Consider the following 20,425-nt stretch of genomic DNA (forward strand, 5'->3'; position numbering starts at 1 on the left):
CAAGCACAACAATGTAGAACTGAGGACAGGGGGATTAAGTATGGCTTTTGCTTCCACTCTGAAGTCTGGTAAATACTTATTAGAAAAGGGTAGGAAATCAGCTATGTGAATAAGTGTTTGTACACTTCTGGCTTGAGTACTAGGTGACTAATGGCAAGTCTCAATGACACAGGACCGGCTCTAGGCACCAGCAAACCAAGCATGTGCTTGGGGTGGCACAACTCCAGGGGTGGCATTCCAGGTGATTTTTTTTGTTTGTTTTTTTTGCTTTGGAGGTTATTTTTTTTGTTTTGTTTTTGTTTTTGCTTGGGGCGACAAGAAACCTAGAGCCGGCCCTGCAACTACAAAATTAAGTCGACCAAGTTATGTCAACTTACAGCCACTGCAGTAATTAAACTGCTTTTGCATGTCCACACTACACTCCTTTGGCGGCAGTGTGTGTCCTCATCAGGAGCACTTGCACCGATTTAACTATCAGTGTGGGGCATTGTGGGATGGCTTCTGAAAGGCAGCAACAGCTGATGTAAGTAACGCAGTGTTAGGTGTTTGCATCGACCTAACTACACTGACTTAGCACTACACCTCTCTGAGGTGGGGTTATTACACTGATGTAGTGGGCAAGTTACAGTGGTGGGAGCTGCATTTTAGTAGAGACATTTAGAGTTAGGTTAATGTCAGCTGCATTCCATGGATCTGTCTAATATAGACCAAAGCTAAATCTCATTAGAGAGGAATGATGATTCTGTGGTTAAGGCACAAGCCTAGGATTTGGAAGACCAGGGTTCAATTCTCTGTTCTACTAGCACCTTCCTATGTGACCCTGTGCAAGTCGCATAGCTTCAGTTCCCCCATCTTAGAGGAGGGAAGCCCATATCCCAGGGGTGTTGTGAGGCTATGTACATTAAAGATTGTGAAGCACTTTGGAATCTACTTATGAAAAGTGCTACAAAAGAGCCAGGGGGTATTATTTCCACTTTAATTTTGCATGCAACCCAAATGGAAGTCAATTAACATGCCTCTCCCCTATAAACTAAAATAAATTTAATGTTAATCATTCAGAAGCATCATCAGAACTTTTCAGTCTGGATACAGTAAACTTCCTTCTAGAGCTGGTTGGGGAACTACTTTTCCATCCTGCAAAAACTTGAGATACTGAATGAGGATAAAAAATCAATCTCCAATATTCAAGAATTAAAAATCCAAAAAGTTTCGCTCCAGGTCAGTCAAAACATTGCTTTGATTTTGGCCATCTTTTTTATTTTTAGTATAATTATCTTAAATTTCTTAAGTAATTTTGAACCAGTAAAGTAGAATTTTTCATTTCTAAAGTCAAAACAAATTGAAAATTTTGAAATGTTACTCAAAGTTTGGAAACAAGTTGAAATTAACTATTTCCAACAACATTTTGGTTTCAACAAATTGACATATTCTGACAAAAAAATCTCCCATTGAAAGATTCCTGTCCAGCTCTAATAACAAAAGATAGTGAGAGATCAGAAAGTTGGTGCCTGCAGTGAGACTACATGAAATGTTCTTAGACAGCCAAAGTGCAGGATAGGGGAGGGCCCATGGGTTGAGTACTTGCTGCAAAATGTAAGACGCAGGCATTGAATTGTGGATGGCATAACAAAGCTGTGATAATTGTGGTTTATCCTCCTTTGACACAATGGCCTCTTGGCAAAGTGTCTCCTGTTCTTTAGTCTCAGACCTGACAAACTCACTACATCAAAGACTTTTGTTTATAGGGAATTTATCTATAAAGGGTGATCTCTACTGAAAACTTGTGACTTATTGATCATAATCACAGCATGAAGTATGTACAGATAATATTTAAGGAATAATGTAACTATTGAAGTTTTATGCTTTTATGGCCATAAGGTTAAAAGGAGTCACCCAGGAGTAATATTACTCAGTGACAACCTATTCGTGCAGGAGGGAGTTGTCATCCCTTTTTGGTCAGAACAGCCAACACAAAACCATCCAAGACAACTGAAAACAATCAAACCATGTAGAGGTTTTTTGTTTGTTTTTAAAAAGGGATTATTATAAGATGGGGGATCGCCCTGTCTATGAATAAAGACAAAAGACTGTGTTTTCATGCAGCACAGGGTGGGGAGAGGCACTCTGTATCCATTCACTGAGATGTCTTGTTGAGCGGGGCAGGAGTGCTGGAACAATGTGTATAGTTGGGGTGCTGAGAGCCATTCAAACAAATTGTAAACCTTGTATGTGATGGAAACCACTTTAAGCCAGGGGGTGTGGCACTCCCCTCCCTCCCTCAGCACCCTCTAGTTCTAGCACCTCTGAGTGGGGGTGTTTTTCATGAAAGATTAGATCCTGCTTTCTGTGAAGTCAGTTAGCTCTCCAGCAGGCTGAACTTTGGGAGAAAACATACTTTCATAAATGATAAAGGTAACTATAAGTGTAGGCCCTTGGTTACAATATAAACCATGAACATCTGTTTCTATAACTTTCTTGCATCTAGTGGAATCTCTTAAATAAACCTTCTTTTGGTTTATTATAAGTGCTCACAAGTGTTTGTGTTTTATACAAGAGCAGTGGTTTAAGGTAAAACTGGTTAAGTGGGATACACTGCTCATTTGGGGGCAGAGGATCTGGGATTTCTGTGAGAAGCCAGTGTCAGGGCTGGATATCACAGGCCAATGCTTCAAGAGGACTTGAGGACAGGGGTGCACCTATTGTTAACCGCCAAGGTAAAGTCAGGGCTGGCATAGCCCAGAAGAGTGTTTGAGTAGCTAACAGGCTGGTGGTGTTAGTAAAATAACACTCAGCTACCACAAGCAGGACTCCGTCATATGTAGAAGAAGCCTTTGTTCATAAATGAAATAAGGCATAGGTTCTTTGATGTAGTTTCAGCAAGCTTTCACTTCCTCCACCCACAGGAGAGGTAAAAAACAGTCTGTTTAGTTCTTTACTTGATAGTTTGTCACATCAGACAAGCAGCTCCAGCATTCATGCTGCCTCTTGGAATAAAGAGTAAGTAATTTAAGAAGACCGCATAAGCCTCTTGGAGCTACCCTGTCTGACATTAAAAGATTATCAGGTAAAGAACTGAAAAAATCAGCTTATTCTCCTTTATTCTCCCCCGATGAAGGGATTCAAATGACACCTATAGAAGCTAATATCCTATTTCATTACAGAACTGTACAAAAAATGGATACTTGTACTATTGTTGAATACATTCCTGTTTTTATGTTAGCTAGATGTCCATTTTGGCTTCTCAAGTCCTAGTTGCATTAGGGACCTTGCTAATTAGAATTTAAGCTTTGGAAGGCTGTTCCATTTTTGGTCAATGTTTAGGTTCTGACAGGAACACATTTCCAGTATGGTTCAACAGTTCAGCACACTTGCAGGGGTCATTCAAGCAAAGCCATGAACAGCAAATACAAATACCTAATTATAGACTTCATTGCTTTCCTCTTTTTTTAGTGGTTTGCTGTCCCTGTCCATCACTGGGTCTGCAGTTTAGCCTTACAATCCCTCATAAGATTAAACTAAAAGTCATTTCTAGGCCCAGTTCACAGAGAAGGTCATCCTATGAGCTACTGTGACCTTTCTTATCAGTAGAACTGCAAGTGTCTGGTTTCACTTCTTTAATGCATAATCACATGATCTTTCTAGCTGGCATATTGGGCTGAGTCACTTCATACTTAAGGCCCAATTCTGCAATCTTACGCTGAGATTTACTTATGAGTCGCCTCACCGAATTCAATGAGACCACTCACAAGAATAACTGCTACTTAGGGCAGGTCTACACTGAAAAGTTAAGTCGACCCAGCTACATCACTCAGGTGTATGAAAAATCCAGCCCGTATAGGCAGTGCTAGCTAGGTTGATAGAATTCTGTTGACCTAGCTTCCCCCTCAAAGGGAGGTGGATTAACTATAGCAACTAGAGAACCCTCTTGAGCTGCTGTAGTGGATATCTACACTGAAGCACTACCCAGCGCAGATGGAGTTCTGCAGCTGTGCTGCTATAGTGTTTTAAATGTAGACATAGATTTAGTGTGAGTTCTGAGTTCTTCCTCTCCCACACGGGTACTTAATCAGTAGTTCTTCACCCTTTTTACTTTAGCTTTCATATAAATATCTGCCAAAGGATTAGCAAAAGGAAACATTTCAAGTGAGAGCAAATAAAAACCAATGGGTTTCCTGAACATTCTGAACCATTGCCAAGTTAATATCAGCCTGTTCATGCTGAGTGAGTGCTAGATCTGTATGAGTAACCAGTCATATTTTTAAATAGAAATCGTAGGGTGCATATGTAATGCCGACACACCCCGGTCGTTGGCGGGCAGGATCAAATCTGGGGCCTCTGGGAGCTTAGTTCATGAGCCTCTACCACATAAGCTAAAAGCCAATTGGCTGTTAGCTAAGGCTGTAGAGCAGACTCATTTAACTCTCTCTCTCTCTCAGTGGTCTTGGTGCCACTAGATGGGACAGAACACCACATCCAACTGTGTGAATTAAACATAGGTCACTACCAAGGAAAGTCCTTCAGAACATTCCTGATAAAGTTACTTGGCAGATCAGCATTCACTCATCCTGCAAACACACATGTGAGTAACTTAATATATGAGAGTAGTTCAATTGACTTCAATACAGCTACTCAGGAGCTTGTCAATATATTATATGATGGTATATTATGACAAAAGTCTGTGTTCAAAGGCGATATAGGACATTTTCTCTGTGGTTTTAATAAGAGAATAAAACCAAAAAATATATATTTTTTCTCTGTGGTTTTAATAAGTTAAATGTGCTTGCAGGATCAGACCCTTGTAGCCAAGATTCAAAGACTGATTGGATACTTACATGGATAACAAGACTATCCAGAATTGTTATAGTTAATGCCAACAGAATATTGGAAGGGATATGAAACCTCATGCCTCAGGTTTTACATCAATCTTTAACTATTAGGGATTAGGATGAAACCTTCATTTTTTCTTGATCTTCTTCTGAAGTATCTGGTGCTTGCTATTTTTGGAGACAGGACAATGGACGAGGTGGACCATGGATCTGAGCTAGTACGGCAACTGCTATGCAAAGCCCTGCCTCTCTTTTCTACAATAGGGAAATTTCTCACTGTTGCTAGCAGTGGTTTGGCTCCAAAAGTGTTAGGGCTCCCAATATTGCTAGCATAGATGGGCTGCAGGCTGCTGCTGGCATCATGTCATTCAACACTGATCAGAACAGGACTAACTGACATGATGCTTCAAATGCCACTGCCATCAGTGGTGTCACACGTCTAGATATGCTACTCTGTTCACTTCCTTCTGCTAATCAGCAGTAGTTACCCTCCCAAGTTATCAGGACCTCATTCTGACTTGCTCCACTGAAAAAATCCCAGAATTCAAGCCCTTCCTACAACCTTGCTCTGGATTACCTTATCAATAACTCCTATATTTACCTGACTTTCCACACCCCACAAATAACCGCTCCATGAATGATTCCAGGCCCCCTATTATTCTGCTTCCTTTACACAAAGAAGAATCTCTGCCTTGGCTCCCCCCTACTCTTAATGTTTTCTTCACATGCCTCTGCAATTTTTCTAGCCACTTTCCAGTTTCTCCTGTCACTATAAATTCTCCCTAACCTGCCATTTCTGCAGGATTTCTGATAGACTTTATTCCACACTATTATCTTCTCCAAGTTTCCCAGCCTTCACCCGTCACTACTTTCCTTGGCTCCTCTCCAAGACACCATGCAACTAAGAAACACTCCCCTCAGCCCAGTCTATCTCTGGCAGGTCCCTCCAGTAAGCTCCGTCACTCCTGTAAATCTCTTTGTAGGGTTCATTGCCACTGCTAGCAACCCTTGTTGGCTCCTGATAGGTGATTGAAATCTTGTGTGTTCTGGTACAGAGCCCCAAAATATAGGGCTATTTTACATCTACTTTAAGTTCTTGAAGGCACTGGAAAGCCTGTTGAAGCTGCTGATGTGGAAGAGATGATTAAAGAGAAAGAAAGCAGGGTCACTGAAGACTTACAGGCAGAGTGACTTTTGGGTAGATAGATCATATTAAAACTTTTGTATATGTTCAGATAAGCTTTGAATAAACACCATACTCTGAACCTTCATTCCATCACTATCAATGTAACTGAAATTGCAAACATTGAGTTGTAGAATCACAATGAATCAAGGTGTGGGCTTCCTTTATTCAGTTCCATGCAGGTGGGAGTAGTCAAGATTCTGACTCTTAGGGCACATCTACTCTGGTAGTTACAGTGCTGGCAGTTACAGAACCGCTCAGAGAGCGCTGAAGGGAAACTGCTGTTCTGTGTTCACACTTTCAGCTGCCTGCGCAATAGCGTGTGCACACTTGCGGCGCTATTCGGAGCAGTGCACTCTAGGCAGCTATCCCACAGAGCACCTCTTTCTCTTCCGCCGCTAAGACTTGTGGGAAGGTGGAGGGGGTTGCAGGGCATCCTAGGTCCTGTCCCAATGACCTGTGATTCATTGCTTTGCATCCCAGCAATTCCTGTGCTTCAGTGTGCATTTGGCACCATCCTTCAATGGTTTGTGTACCGCGCCCCCTGCCTCTTTGGGATGCAGGAATGGATCCCGAACTGCTGACCAGTATGCTGCTCGCTCTGACCAACATGCCACGAGTTGCAGTGGAGTTATTCCTTAAATTACAAAGGCAAGAGGAGTGAGACATTGATCTCGCCATGCCTAGTAGCTATGACACGAGATTACTTGTGGCATTCCTGGAGGTGCTGACCACAGTGGAACACCACTTTTGGGCTCAGGAAACAAGCACTGAGTGGTGGGATCACATTGTGATGTACGTCTGGGATGACGAGCAGTGGCTGCAGAACTTTCAGATGAGGAAAACCCCAATCATGGGACTGTGTGATGAGCTCGTCCCAGCCCTGCGGTGCCAGGACACAAGAATGAGAGCTGCCCTGCCATTGGAGAAGTGCGTGGTGATTGCACTGTGGAAGCTGGCTAGTCTAAACTGCTACCAATTGGTCGCTAACCAGTTTGGAGTGGGAAAGTCAACTGTTGGACTCGTGTTGATGGAAGTGTGCAGGGCCATTAATCACATCCTGTTCCAAAAGACAGTGACTCTGGGCAACATGCGTGACATTGTAGATGGCTTTACACAAATGGGCTTCCCTAACTGCAGAGGGGCGATCGATGGCACACATATTCCAATTCTGGCACCAGACCACCTAGGCCCCGCGTACATTAATCGGAAGGGGTATTTCTCAATGGTTCTCAAGGTGCTTGTGGCATTTCACAGACATTAACGCAGGCTGGTCCAGAAAGGTACATGACGCATGCATCTTTTGGAACGCTGGCCTGTTCAGGAAGCTGCAAGCAGGGACTTCCTTCCTGGACCAGAATATCACCATGAGGGAAGTTGAAATGCCCACTGTGCTCCTGGGAGACCCTGCCTAGCCCCTAATTCCATGTCTTATGAAGCCATATACGGGACAACTTGAAAGCAGCAAGGAGCGGTTCAACAACAGACTGAGCAAGTGCAGAATGACTGTTGAGTGTGCTTTTGGAGCTTTAAAAGCCCACTGGCAATGCTTGTATGGAAAGCTGGACCTGGCCGATGACAATATTTCTATGATTATAGCTGCGTGCTGTATGCTCCATAATATTTGTGAAGGGAAGGGTGAAAGCTTCACTCAGGGCTGGACCACAGAGGCTCAGCACCTGGAGGCTGAGTTTGACCAGTCAGAGGCCAGGGCTATTAGAGGGGCACAGCACGGGGTCTTAAGGATCAGGGATGCCTTGAGGCAGCAAATTGAAGCTGAAAGCCACTAATATTTGTTGTTATGCTCAGGAGTGCAGTGCTTGGGATGCTAGGAGGTGATTGATGCAATATGTGGATTTACAATAAATGTATGGTACTTTGCAGGGCTCTTTTTGCTTTCAATTAGTAGAATAAAGATTGCTTTCAAAACATAATTATTTTATTAAAACACAACAACCAGAAGAGAGAGTCAAATAAAAAAACCCAGCAGCACTGAGGGGGATAGGGGAAGGGAATGTCCCAGGGGGAGGAGCAGTCCTGGGACACCTAAAGATTTGTGTATGTCCAGGGGTCCTATCCAACCTTCTCCTTTGGAATTCAATGCAACGGGTACTGTACTTCAGCAGGGCCCAAACTGCAGAGAGATGGGTGTTGAGTGCACAGGGTAGTGGGAGTCTGTAGTGCTGGATTGTGAGTGGCGGGGGACTTGGGGGGTGGGGAGGAGTGGAATGCTGTGGGTATAGACCGGACCCAGGAGGTTCATAAGAGTGTGTTGGCAGTGTCTCTGGGAGGCACATGGGAAAGTTTTGCGACAGTGGCTGCTGGGGAGGGTGGACGCAGAGCTGCTCGGTTTGAAGAACCAGTATCATCTGGAGTTGGTCTGCTTGGCGCTCCATAACCATTAAGAGCCACTCTGTGGCTTCATTCTGGTGCACCACATTCTCCTTTTGGTCCCTCTTCTCGCTGTCCCGCGACTCCTTCAATTCCTGTTTCTTGGCATCAGAGTGCATCATAAGCTCATGCAGAAAGTTCTCCTTAGTTCTTCTTAACCACTTTCTAATTCTGTTCAGCCGTCGATTACAAAGAGGGAGATTGGGCTCCCAAGGTCATCTCTGTGAAGTTTAACTGCAACATTTTACAGAAGCAGTATTGTTTGCAACACAGACAGCACTGATTCAGTTATTTAAAACACAGCCAGTACTCTCACACCTGTCACTAACTGGCTGACCCCAGGCAAGCACACATGAGCCACAAGACCCCCCAAAATGGTGAGTAGCTGCAGGGGCAGAGTAAATCACCCTTCCCGGACACTGCTGTACACTGGGCATGTGGCCCTTGGGGAGAGCCAGCACAGTATGGGGGGCCTGATAATCATTCCTATCCCCACACTTTCCACAGGATGTGATTATTATGGAAGATATCTCGCTGCTGAGGGGGAGCAGGGAATCAAGGCAGGGTTTTCTCCAAGCCTGCAGCTTCTGCCCTAGCCTCTGTGTGGAGCCTCTGTGTGGCCTCGCCTGTGTGCGGCAATGATCTCTCCCCTGTTCCCCGCCCCGTGACGGCACAGTGGTGCAGGAAAGTTACCGTTAATGGGGCAAGAAAAAAGCGGCTCTGCCGAAGAACCTGAGAGAGTTTCCTGGAGATCTGAGGGAGATTCCCATGAAGCAAGGGAGTCAATCAACAGCCTGTTCCGCTGCTTAGAATAGGCATGAGGTGGGAGACAAGCCTGCTTTCTACAACCCTCCTGCCCCCATCAACTCGCTTCAGCAATTCCCAAAATCAGATCCACTTACCAGGGGCCTCCTCTCCTGTTTGCGCTCTGCCAAGATCCAACTGCTGTGACTGGCTAGCCTCCTCCGGGGTAGAAAAGAGCTCCTAGCTGCATGCATCTCTAACCTCTGAGTCATCCTCTACTTCTGGGTCCTACTCCTACTCCACATCCTCATCCAAGATTTCCTCCTCCTGGCTCGGTCCACTCTCGACTGACATGCAAGCCACTGAAGTATCCACAGTGGTCTTTGCAGTGGAGGTGGGGTCACCTCAGAGTATCTCGTCCAGCTCTTTGTAGAACTGGCAGCTTGTGGGCGCAGCACCAGAGTGGCCTTGTGGTAGGCGATCCGCAGCTCCTTCACTTTGACCCTGGACTGCAATGCATCCCGGTCATGGCCTCCTTCTGTCATGCATCGTGAAATCTGTCCGTAGGGATCATAATTCCTATAGCTGGAGCGCAGCTGCCTGCAAAGCAAACTCCATCTTGGCCACAAGGGCGCTAAAGTTGCATTAGATTTCACTGAGCCAGTAACACATGTGAACTCCTGTGTCACTATAACAGTCTTACCATGAAGCCATAGACTATCCCCTTAAACTTTCCAGTCTACCTTTCCACCCATACAAACTGAACTTAGTGATAACGGGTCACTTACACCAAAAATCACCCCACATCCAGGTTGCTTCCAGTCCCAAGAGAACAGCCACTTTCCCAGATGAACTGGTACCTTTGATCTAGTACCAAAGCCAACCTCTGTAGCCAGTCCTGTAATAAACTATCTAAATGTTTATTAACAGGGAAAAAGGAATGAGTTATTTACAAGTTAAGCAAGCAAATGAGGATTGTCAGTTAACTTACGTGATTAACTCAAAAAAATTAACTGCAATTAAAAAAAACCAACCAATGTAAAACTTTAGAGCCTACAAGTCCACTCAGTCCCACTTCTTGCTCAGCCAATCGCTAAGAGAAACATGAAATATATGGCAGAATGTGAGTAAAACATCAGGAGACATGCACTTCTCCCCCAAGGAGTTCAGTCACAAATTTAATTAACGCATTATTTTTTTTAAACGAGCGTCATCAGCATGTCCTCTGGAATGGTGGCTGAAGCATGAAGAGGCATACGAATGTTTAGCACATCTGTCATGTAAATACCTTGCAGCACTGGCTACAAAAGTGCCATGTGAACGCCTGTTCTCACTTTCAGGTGACATTGTAAATAAGAAGCAGGCAGCATTATCTCCCGTAAATGTAAGCAAACTTGTTTCTCTTAGCGATTGGCTGAGCAAGAAGTAGGACTGAGTGGACTTGTAGGCTCTAAAGTTTTACATTGGTTTGTTTTTGAGTGCAGTTATATAACCAAAAAAAAACAACAAAACCCAACCTACATTTGTAACTTGCACTTTCAGAATAAAGAGATTGCACTCCAGTACTTAGTATTTTTCAATTCACCTCATACATAATTTACAGTGAAAATATTTGTAATAAAAAATAAAGTGAGCACTGTACACTTTGTATTCTGTGGTGTAATTGAAATAGATATTTGAAAATATAGAAAAACATCCAAAGTATTTAATTTTTAATTGGCATTCTATTGCTGAACAGTGATTTATCTCGATTATTTTTTTAATCGCGATTGTTTTGAGTTTATCGCATGAGTTAACTGACAGCCCTCATTTGCTTGCTGAACTTGTAAATAACTCTTTCCTTTTTCCCTGTTAATAAACCTTTAAATAGTTTATTACAGGACTGGCTACAGAGGTTGGCTTTGGTACTAGATCAAAGGTACCAGTTCATCTGGGAAAGTGGCTGTTCTCTTGGGACTGGAAGCAACCTGGATGTGGGGTGATTTTTGGTGTAAGTGACCTGTTATCACTAAGTTCAGTTTGTATGGGTGAAAAGGTAGACTGGAAAGTTTAAGGGACTTGTAGGCTCTAAAGTTTTACATTGGTTTGTTTTGAATGCAGGTTTTTTTGTACATAATTCTACATTTGTAAGTTCAACTTTCACGATAAAGAGATTTCACTGTAGTACTTAAGTGAATTGAAAAATATTGTTTTTACAGTGCTAATATTTGTAATAAATAAAATGTGCACTTTGTATTGTGTTGTAATTGAAATCAATGGGACAATGTAGAAAACATCAAAAAATATTTAAATAAATGATATTCTATTTAACAGCACGATTAATCTTTTAATCACGTGATTAATCTTTTAATCACGTGATTAATCTTTTAATCACGTGATTAATCATGATTTTGAGTGCTTGACACCCCTAAAGCAAACATATACACACAAATGAGTTACCATCTAAATTCTAACAGTGACAGAGTTGTAATGATCTGTCAATTCAAAGTGTCTTTCAGGGCAGACCCAGAAGGCAACCTGTGGGGATTTCTGGCTTGTTTAAGGTCTCTGGCCCTTCAGAATTTAAACAGCAAAAAAATGCAGTTTATTCTTGTCCAGGATTTTATTCACTTATTTTGGAGTTCAAAATAATGGGATGAGTTCATGTGCAGTGAAGCAATCAACAATCTTTTATCCTTTGATGCTTCACAATAGTTTGCCTGATGTCTAGGGGCCTTCTTTTGTTAGGCAGGAGAGAACATCGCCTGTAGTATTTCACGTTTGGTAATGTTTGCCTCCTGACTGGAGGGGTTTACAGTTACAAAGCAAACACTTAAATATTACCTTATAACATGAGCTATAGATGTGAGATTAATGCACACAGCAACTTACAAGCCTTTCATAAAGTCTAAACAGTAAATACATTCTCATAAAACCAATACCTATTTTGAGCAAAATTAACACACATGACCTGGTCTGGTCTCCAGCTACAAGATTGTCAGGTCTTAGCTAATGCCTGCAGCTGGGGCGAGAGTCGCCATGTGGCATGCCAGTGAGAGTTACTTCACTTGTGGGGAAAAGTGGGAACTCCTGACTGCTCATAAATCAAGCTAAGAAATAGCCAATGAGATTTGTGTGCACCCCTCTCCCATTATTCTGCAGGAGTCACTGTAAGGGAACTTGTATCCTTAAAAACCCCTAACCTGGGTTTTTCTCCATGTGGATGAGTGGGGACAGGACAGATTTCCATCCCAATCAGGAAGGGGTTACAGAGCTCCTTTGGGCACAGTCAGACCCCACCCAGTACACCTGAGGCCTGTCAAACCTGGAGAGGGCCAGCTCCTGGAAAGGGAGGATTCAAGCCTCATGGAGGGTGCGCTTGGAAGGAAGCAGAGCTGGAACACAGAGCTTCCCTACCCTCACTAGTGGGGGGCTATTGATTAGGAAAGCTGCTGAAGTGCCTGTGCTGTCTGGAGCCTTGGAAGAGGGATTGTTTACTTTGCTCCTCCCTTTGAGAGCACAAGGTACTCATGCTGGACCCTTCAAAGGGTTGGGAATCTAGCAGCCCCCCCGCCTGCTGCCTCATCATCTCTCCCGCTCACCGCCTCTGCCTCCATCAATAGCGGCCGAGGCGTCTTTCCCACCATGACAAGGAAGCACAGTGTCCGATGCCTCCTGGTGCCCGCCTCGCCCCACATGGAGACCTACGTGTGGGCACTGGCGAGGGTGGTGGGGCCCTTGGCCATTGTGGCGGCCTCCAAAATGTACGGGAAGGTCATCTTCTTCTTAGCATCGGAGGCTGCCGCCCAGGAAGCAGTGGAGAGGGGCCTGGCGGTGGGGGGGTGGGGGTGTTTGTCCCCCTAGAGCCACTGGAGGACCTGGGCATCCGCCTGGTCCTGACCTCTGTCCCTCTTTTTCTCTCCAATGCTGCCCTGCTACCCGCCCTTTCCACCCTGGGGAAACCTGTTTCTGTTATCAGCCCTCTCCCATTGGGCTGCAAGGACCCCACCCTCCATCACATCTTTTCCTTCCGCCAGCAAGTGCAACTTTTACTGCTGTCAGCGGCGCGTGATGGAGTGGCGCTCGAAGGGTCCTTCCTGGTCCGCCACCAGGGGGCCCGTTACCGGGTGTACTTCTCCACGGGGGAAGCCCGGTGCTACCTCTGCAGGGCGTCGGAGCATGTCCGGAGGGACTGCCCCCTAGCCCAGCAAGGAGGGGCACCTGGGATCCCCGAGACCCGGCAGGACATCGGCCCCGTCATTGCCGACGCCCCTGGCCGCCCGGTACCCGAACCCGCCCCCCCTCCTCTTCGGACCACCGCTACTCCCGCTCAGGCCCAAAGGGCACCTCCCCTACAACGCCCAGACGAGCAGGAGAGCCCCGCCCTCGCTGCTGACAATCTGGCGGGGCCTATGGAGGAGGGTGTGGCAGAGATACCACCAGGCATGGGAGAGAGCCTGCCCCAGGGAGAATCCTCCCTCCTTTATGCCACCCCACCGTTCCCCCCCCCGCCAAGTCATTGCCTTTATCCCCTGACACGACCCCTGCTAACCAGCCCCCAGATGATGCCATGGAGGGCTGGGCCCTAGTCCAGGGGTAGCGAGGCAAGCGGAAGGCTTGAGCTCCACCTCATCTACCCGAGGCGGAGGCCCCCCGGAAGAACAGGAAGGGGGACACCGATGCCGAGCCTTCCGCTTTGCCCACGAGTGCGTCCCATCCACCGGTGTCAGCCGGGAAAGACATGGCAGCACCGGAAGGTAGTGTCTCCCCTCCATGGGAGACCCTCCCCTCCGAGACCCTCGAGGAAGCCCCTTCTGTCCTGACGCTACCTGAAGCCCCCGTGAACCCCGAGGCAACCGTCGTGGCGGGGAGAACCCCAGGGCGGTGGAAAGTGTCCTCTCCTCCATGTTCGAGGAGATCGAGGCCTTAGATCTGACCCCGGTCACGCAGGGGGAGGATGACCTTTTGCCAGCAAATCTCAATTTGGGCGACCTCACTCCACCCCTCTTTTTCCTCATGCTCCCTCCCCTTAACTGCTGCTTCCGCTCCCACCTCCGAGGAGCCCCTGGAGTCCTCCACCGACCCGGCCGCTGATGGCACCCCGCTGACAACCACCGACCCTGCTCAGGTGACAGCCAGCAGCACGCGGCCGGGACACGAATCGCCAGGGGCACCCCCCGTTGGTGCGGAGCAATCTACTTCCTTCCCAGGCAGGGGCCCTACAGAAGACAATCCACCTCCTGATGCTGTGGCCGCTAAATCCACCACAGAGCGCGCGCCCAGTGTCACTGAGAGCTCCCTCCCCACCTCCTTAACCCTCAAGTTTGATCAGGAGGCGCCACCATCCAGCTGCTTGCCTCCCGAAACCCAGAACCTCGCCTCTGCCCCTGCCCCTATCCAATTTACCTCCTGCAATGTCATTGCCCCCCCCCCCCCCTCGGGGCTGTTTCCTTCCCTTTCCCCACTGATGACCCCCAGGGAGCGGCCTTTGTGTTCTCCTACCCCGACCCATTAGGAGCTGCTATTTTCCCTCCACCGCCCCCTATCGCCTCAGAGCTTGAGGCAGGCCTAGAAGCTCCAGCCCATCAGGCACCCCGTTGGGGGTCCGCACCCTGCTTGTCCGTTTTAGTGGACCACAGGGCTGCACCAAGGGCCCTGCCGGGGAACAACCGGGAAACCGTAACCCCCACCCCCCCATGAGCTGCGAGGAGAGCTGCGGAAGTTTTTAGAGGATGTCTGTGGCTCCCGCAACAGGGTACAACTTGCTCTCCAGTGATGGGGGGGGACTTTTCTCAAATCCTCCGGGCCACAAGGGCCCTCATGGGGGAAGGTAAAGGGACAGGGAAGCAGGATGCCACGGCCTACTAGTGGGTCCGCGTCTTCCGTGAACAATTACTCACCTACGGGATGGGTCACGGACTGTTGCGCGGCTCGCTGGGAGATGCGAGCGTCCCTGCCAGTGAGGATCCCCCCGGCCCTCCCCATGACACCTCTTACCATTGCAAAGTTGAACACCCGGGGTTGTAGGATGGCTCTCCGCAGGTCCCAGGCGCTCTCCTTCCTTCGGGAGGGAGGGTACTCTGTGGTTTTCCTGCAGGAAACCCATATGGATCCGACCGCCGAAGACAGTTGGCGGCTGGAGTGGGGGGACAGGGTCTACTTTAGCCATGCCATGGTTCGACAGGCTGGAGTGGCGACCCTGTTCTCCCCCGACCTACAGCCCGAGGTGCTAGGGGTCGCCGAGGCCATGCCGGGTCGCCTGCTGCATCTCCGGGTCCGTATGGAGGGGCTCATGGTTAACCTCGTTAACGTCTATGCCCCAACATCGGGCCCAGAGCAGCTGCAATACTACCAGCGGGCGTCCGCCTTCCTTGGCGCCTTAGATTCTCACGAGTGCCTGGTCCAGGGAGGGGATTTTAATACCACCCTTGAGGAACAGGACCGCTCGGGGACCGAGCAGAGCCCGGCCGCCGTGGACACCCTCCGGGAGATAGTCGAACATCACTCCCTAGTGGACATCTGACGCGACCACCACCCAGATGACACTTCCACGTTCACCTTTGTCCAGGTGGAGGCCCATCAGTCGAGCCACTCCCAGTTGGAACGCATTTATTTATCAAGCTTCCATCTCTCACGAGCCCACTCCTCCAGCATTCGGCTGGCCCCATTTTCTGACCATTATCTAGCCACCGTCACAGCCTCCCTCTGTGCGGAAAGGCCAGGGCCAGCCTACTGGCATTTTAACAACAGCCTGTTGGAGGATGAGGGCTTCGTGACATCCTTCCGGAAATTCTGGCTGGCCTGGAGAGGGCAGCGGCATGCCTTTCCCTCAGCACGGCGATGGTGGGACCTGGGGAAGGTGCGTGCCCGGCTTTTCTGCCGCGACTACACCCGGGGCACCAGCCAACAGAGAAATGCGGTGATAGAGCAGTTGGAACGAGAGGTCTTAGAGCTGGAGAGGCATCTGGCCGCCAGCCCCAAGGACCCGCTCCTCTGCGGAGTGTGCCGGGAGAAGCGGGAGGTGCTCCAGGCCCTCGAGGACCATCGGGTCCGGGGCGCCTTTGTTCGATCCCGCAACCCCCTTCTTCGGGAGATGGATCGCGGCTCCTGCTTCTTCTATGCCCTGGAGAAAACGAGGGGGGCCAAGAAACAAGTCACCTGCCTCCTGGCAAAAGACAGCACCCCCCTCCCGGAACTGATGGAGATGTGCGGGAGGGCCCGAGCCTTCTACACAAGTCTTTTCTCCCCAGATCCAACTGACCCTGGCGCTTGCAGAGTGCTCTGGAAGGAGCTCCCTACGGTCAGCGCGAGTGACCGAGACCAGCTAGAGTTGCCTCTCACTCTGGCCGAGTTCCCGGAAGCTCTCCGTCGTATGCCCACTAATATGTCTCCAGGCATGGACGGGCTGACCGTGGAGTTCTACCACGTTTTGGGACGTCCTCGGCCCAGACCTAGTCACCGTCTGGGCCGAGTCTTTGCCGAGTGGGGTCCTCCCTCTTTTGTGCAGGCGAGCCGTGCTCACCTTATTGCAGAAGGGGGACCTCCGAGATTTACGAAATTGGCGTCCCATCTCGCTCCTCAGCACGGACTACAAAATCGTAGCAAAAGTAATCTCGCTGCGGCTAGGGTCTGTGCTGGCGGACGTGATCCACCCAGACCAGACCTACACCGGACCGCAGTATCTTTGATAACCTATTTCTGGTTCGGGGCCTTTTGGAACTCGGGCGTAGAGACGGTCTGTCGTTCGCCCTCCTGTCCCTAGATCAGGAGAAGGCATTCAATAGGGTGGACCATGAGTACCTCCTGAACACTCTGCGAGCGTTTGGCTTCGCACCCCAGTTTGTGGGTTTTCTCCAGGTGTTGTACGCCTCCGCAGAGTGTCTGGTTAAGCTCAACTGGACCCTGACTGAACCGGTCAGCTTCGGGCGAGGAGTATGGCAGGAGTGCCCCCTCTCAGGACAGCTGTACGCTCTGGCGATCGAGCCCTTCCTCTGCCTCCTCCGCAGGAGGTTTTCAGGGTTGGTGCTGCGGGAGCCCAAGCTGTGGCTGGTCCTGTCGGTGTACGCCAATGACGTGCTCCTTGTGGTCCAGAACTCGGACGACTTGGCGCAGGTAGAGGCTTGCCAGGCCATCTATTCAGCAGCCTCCTCTGCCCGGGTCAACTGGGTCAAGAGCTCTGGCTTGGCGGTAGGAGACTGGCGGCAGGCGAGCTCCCTCCCACCCGTGCTTCAGACCATCCGGTGGAGCGCGGGTCCGCTGCTCTACCTCGGCGTTTACCGTTCTGCCATGCATCCCTCTCCGCCGGAGAACTGGGAAAATTTAGAGGGCGGGGTGATAGACTGGCTCTGGAAATGGACGGGACTACTCTGATGTCTCTCCCTTCGTGGTAGAGCGCTGGTGCTTAATCAACTAGTCCTGTCCACGCTCTGGTACCAGCTCAACACCCTGGTCCCGGCCCTGGGTTTCCTGACCAACCTCCAGACAAAGATTCTGAGGTTCTTTTTGTCAGGAATGCATTGGGCCCCTTTAGGGGTTCTTCATCTATCCCTGAAGGAAGGAGGACAGGGCCTGAAGTGTCTGCACACTCAGGTCTGCGTCTTCTGCCTCCAGGCCCTACAGAGGCTCCCTTATGGTGCAGGTAGTTTGGCGTGGAGCATACTGGCGCACGCCATCCTGCGCCGCATCAGAGGGCTCCGATATGACCGGCAGCTCTTTTATCTCTGTCCGGGAGGTCTTCCGCGAGACCTCTTCGGGCTGCTGGTCTTCTACCAGGACCTCCTCCGGACTTGGAAACGGTTTTTAATGACCAGGTCCATGGCGGCCACCGAGGGGGCAGATCTCCTCGTGGAGCCCCTGCTACACAACCCCCAGCTCCATGTGCAGGTGGCAGAGTCCCGCTCAGTGCACCAGAGCTTGATCCTGGCAGAAGTCACGAGAGTCGGAGACCTCCTTGGCTATGACCGGGGAGACTGGCTGGATCCCGTGACGCTCACTCGGCGCATGGGGCTCTCCAGACCTTGTACCCCCCCAGTGCGTACTTCAGGAGGTGAAGGCCACTTTGCTGCCTGCTGCTAGAGCTTACCTCGATCGGATTCTGCTCGAGGTCACACCCTGCCCACCCTCTATCCCAGGCCCACCGGACCTTTTAATTGGACCCCTGCCCTGTAGACCCAATCGACCCCCTCACCCCTTTACGGCGAGCCGGCTGCATGAACTGCAGCTGGTATGCTTCCAAACCGCTCCAAGGAAATATCTATACACACTCGTACTCCACACCCTTCATGCCCTCACCCTAGTGTCCCGCCTCGACACAAAGTGGCGAGACCTTCTGCCACCTTTGGAGGGTAAGCAGCCCCGGTGGGCCAGCCTATATTCTACCTTGGTTCCGAGGCTCGTTGGGGTCATCAGTTGGCGGCTCCTTCACGGAACTGTGAGCACAGGCACGTACTTGTCGCGGTTCAACCCCATCCCAGATACTTGTCCCTTTTGCGGTGTGAGGGAAACCCTGGCGCACGTGTATTTGGAGTGCGCCAGGCTGCAGCCCCTGTTCCGGCTCCCCACAAATCTTTTATTATGTTTTTGGTTGTATTTTTCCCCTCTTTATTTATGCACTCTCCATCTGTAGCCTCACAAAGTCGCAGGATCTCCTAGTTAACCTCATCCTGGCTCTGGCTAAAAGGGCCTTCTATAAAACCAGAGAGAGGAGGTTGGCCGATGGAGTTTCCTGTGACTGTGAGGTCGTTTTCCGATCCTCGGTCCGTTCACGTATCCGGGCGGAGTTCCTCTGGGCAGCGTCCACCGACGCCCTTGATGCTTTTGAGGAGTGGTGGGCGCAGTCCAAGGCTCTCTGCTCCGTGTCCCCGTCCGGCTCCCTTTGTTTTCACCCTTTGATTGGGGGAGAGAGTAAGGGACCCCAGCCCCAGCCATTGCTGCTGCAGACACCACCACCTTAGAGGGGTCCTTTCACACGTGGGTGCACGTGCCCCTCCCCCCCCAGGTTGTCCACCCCATAGCCTGCCCCTTTTGTTGGGTGCTTTCAGAGGAGGGAATTGTTGGTGACACTCGGGAATGGCGCCAGGTAACTCGAAGGGGTAGCAGACCTTGAGAGTCGATGAAGCCCCCTCGCTCTGGACCACCAGGTAACTCGGAAGAGTGGAAGACCATGAGAGTCGAGGAAGCCCCCGGCTCTGGGCCCAGGCAAGCTTGAACACTTCCCTCTCCTGAAGCTAATGAGAAAACAATTGTGATTGGTTGCTGTGTTACACATTGCATATGCTGTTGTTTTGTTTTGTAAGTGTGTTATGCAAATAAAAATTACTCTCATTCATATATATATATATATATATATATATATATATATAAAAATTACTCTCCTGTAGCCATCCGACCCAACCCTGTCACAACAGTATTTCTTGTTCTAAATAGTTGTGCTGGGTTCCTGTGAGCTGCTTAACAGAACTCATCTCTGAAATGCAGCGAAGTGGACCCTTTATGTTTAGAATGTTTATAAATTTTCTAAGACATTTTAGAATTCTTCAGGATGAAAGAATAAATCTTATTGTAGAGAGGTTAGCTGGGGCTCGTCTCTCTCTGGGGTGGCAGGGACCCCCACTACCTCACTAAGTTGGGAAGGAGGCCTAACAGAGAATTAGTCTGGCCCCAGGAGTCTTCCTCCACTGCCTTTGTGAGGGCAGAAATAACCATAGTTGGTCATAAGCCCAGGCCCTAGGTCAGGGCGGGGTAATGGTGAGTCAGGTGCTCAGGCCCTCAGGCAGGGGCTGAGCAATAACAGTATATAAACAGTGAGCCTAGGTCCGAAGGCCTGGGAGAGGAGGAGACTGCCACCTGCAAGTTGGGTGGCAGAGGGAACACAGGCCCTCCTACTCCACTGCATCCCAGCCCGGGGCCTACCAGTGGCAGAGAACCTGCTGCTGTGTCAGTGGGGATCCTGACCACAACACACTGACATGGGTTCTGACAGTGGCACAGCCAGACTTGGGTCGGCTGCCCCTGGACTCACCCTCTTGAGGTACCTGGGTCAGGGTGGTGTCCTCAGGGTGGTCCAGCACGGTGGGTTTCTCGGGATAGCTGGCGGAGGGCAAGCTCAGCAACTCCTCTGGGTAGTTTGCCTGGGGAAGGCTCAGCAACTCCTCCTGGTAGCTGGCCGGGGGCACGCCTGGCCAGCCCTTAGGTCTGCTGCAGGTCGCTGTGGTTTCTCAACAGGGAGGTAGGCCTGAGACATCTGGCCTCCCCAGCATCTGCCCTCCCAGTGAGCTCTAGGGTTGGGCCTTTATACTTCCTG

The sequence above is a fragment of the Caretta caretta genome, chromosome 5 (genome assembly GCF_965140235.1).
Source record: "Caretta caretta isolate rCarCar2 chromosome 5, rCarCar1.hap1, whole genome shotgun sequence".
In the NCBI taxonomy this organism is placed as follows: Eukaryota; Metazoa; Chordata; order Testudines; family Cheloniidae; genus Caretta; species Caretta caretta.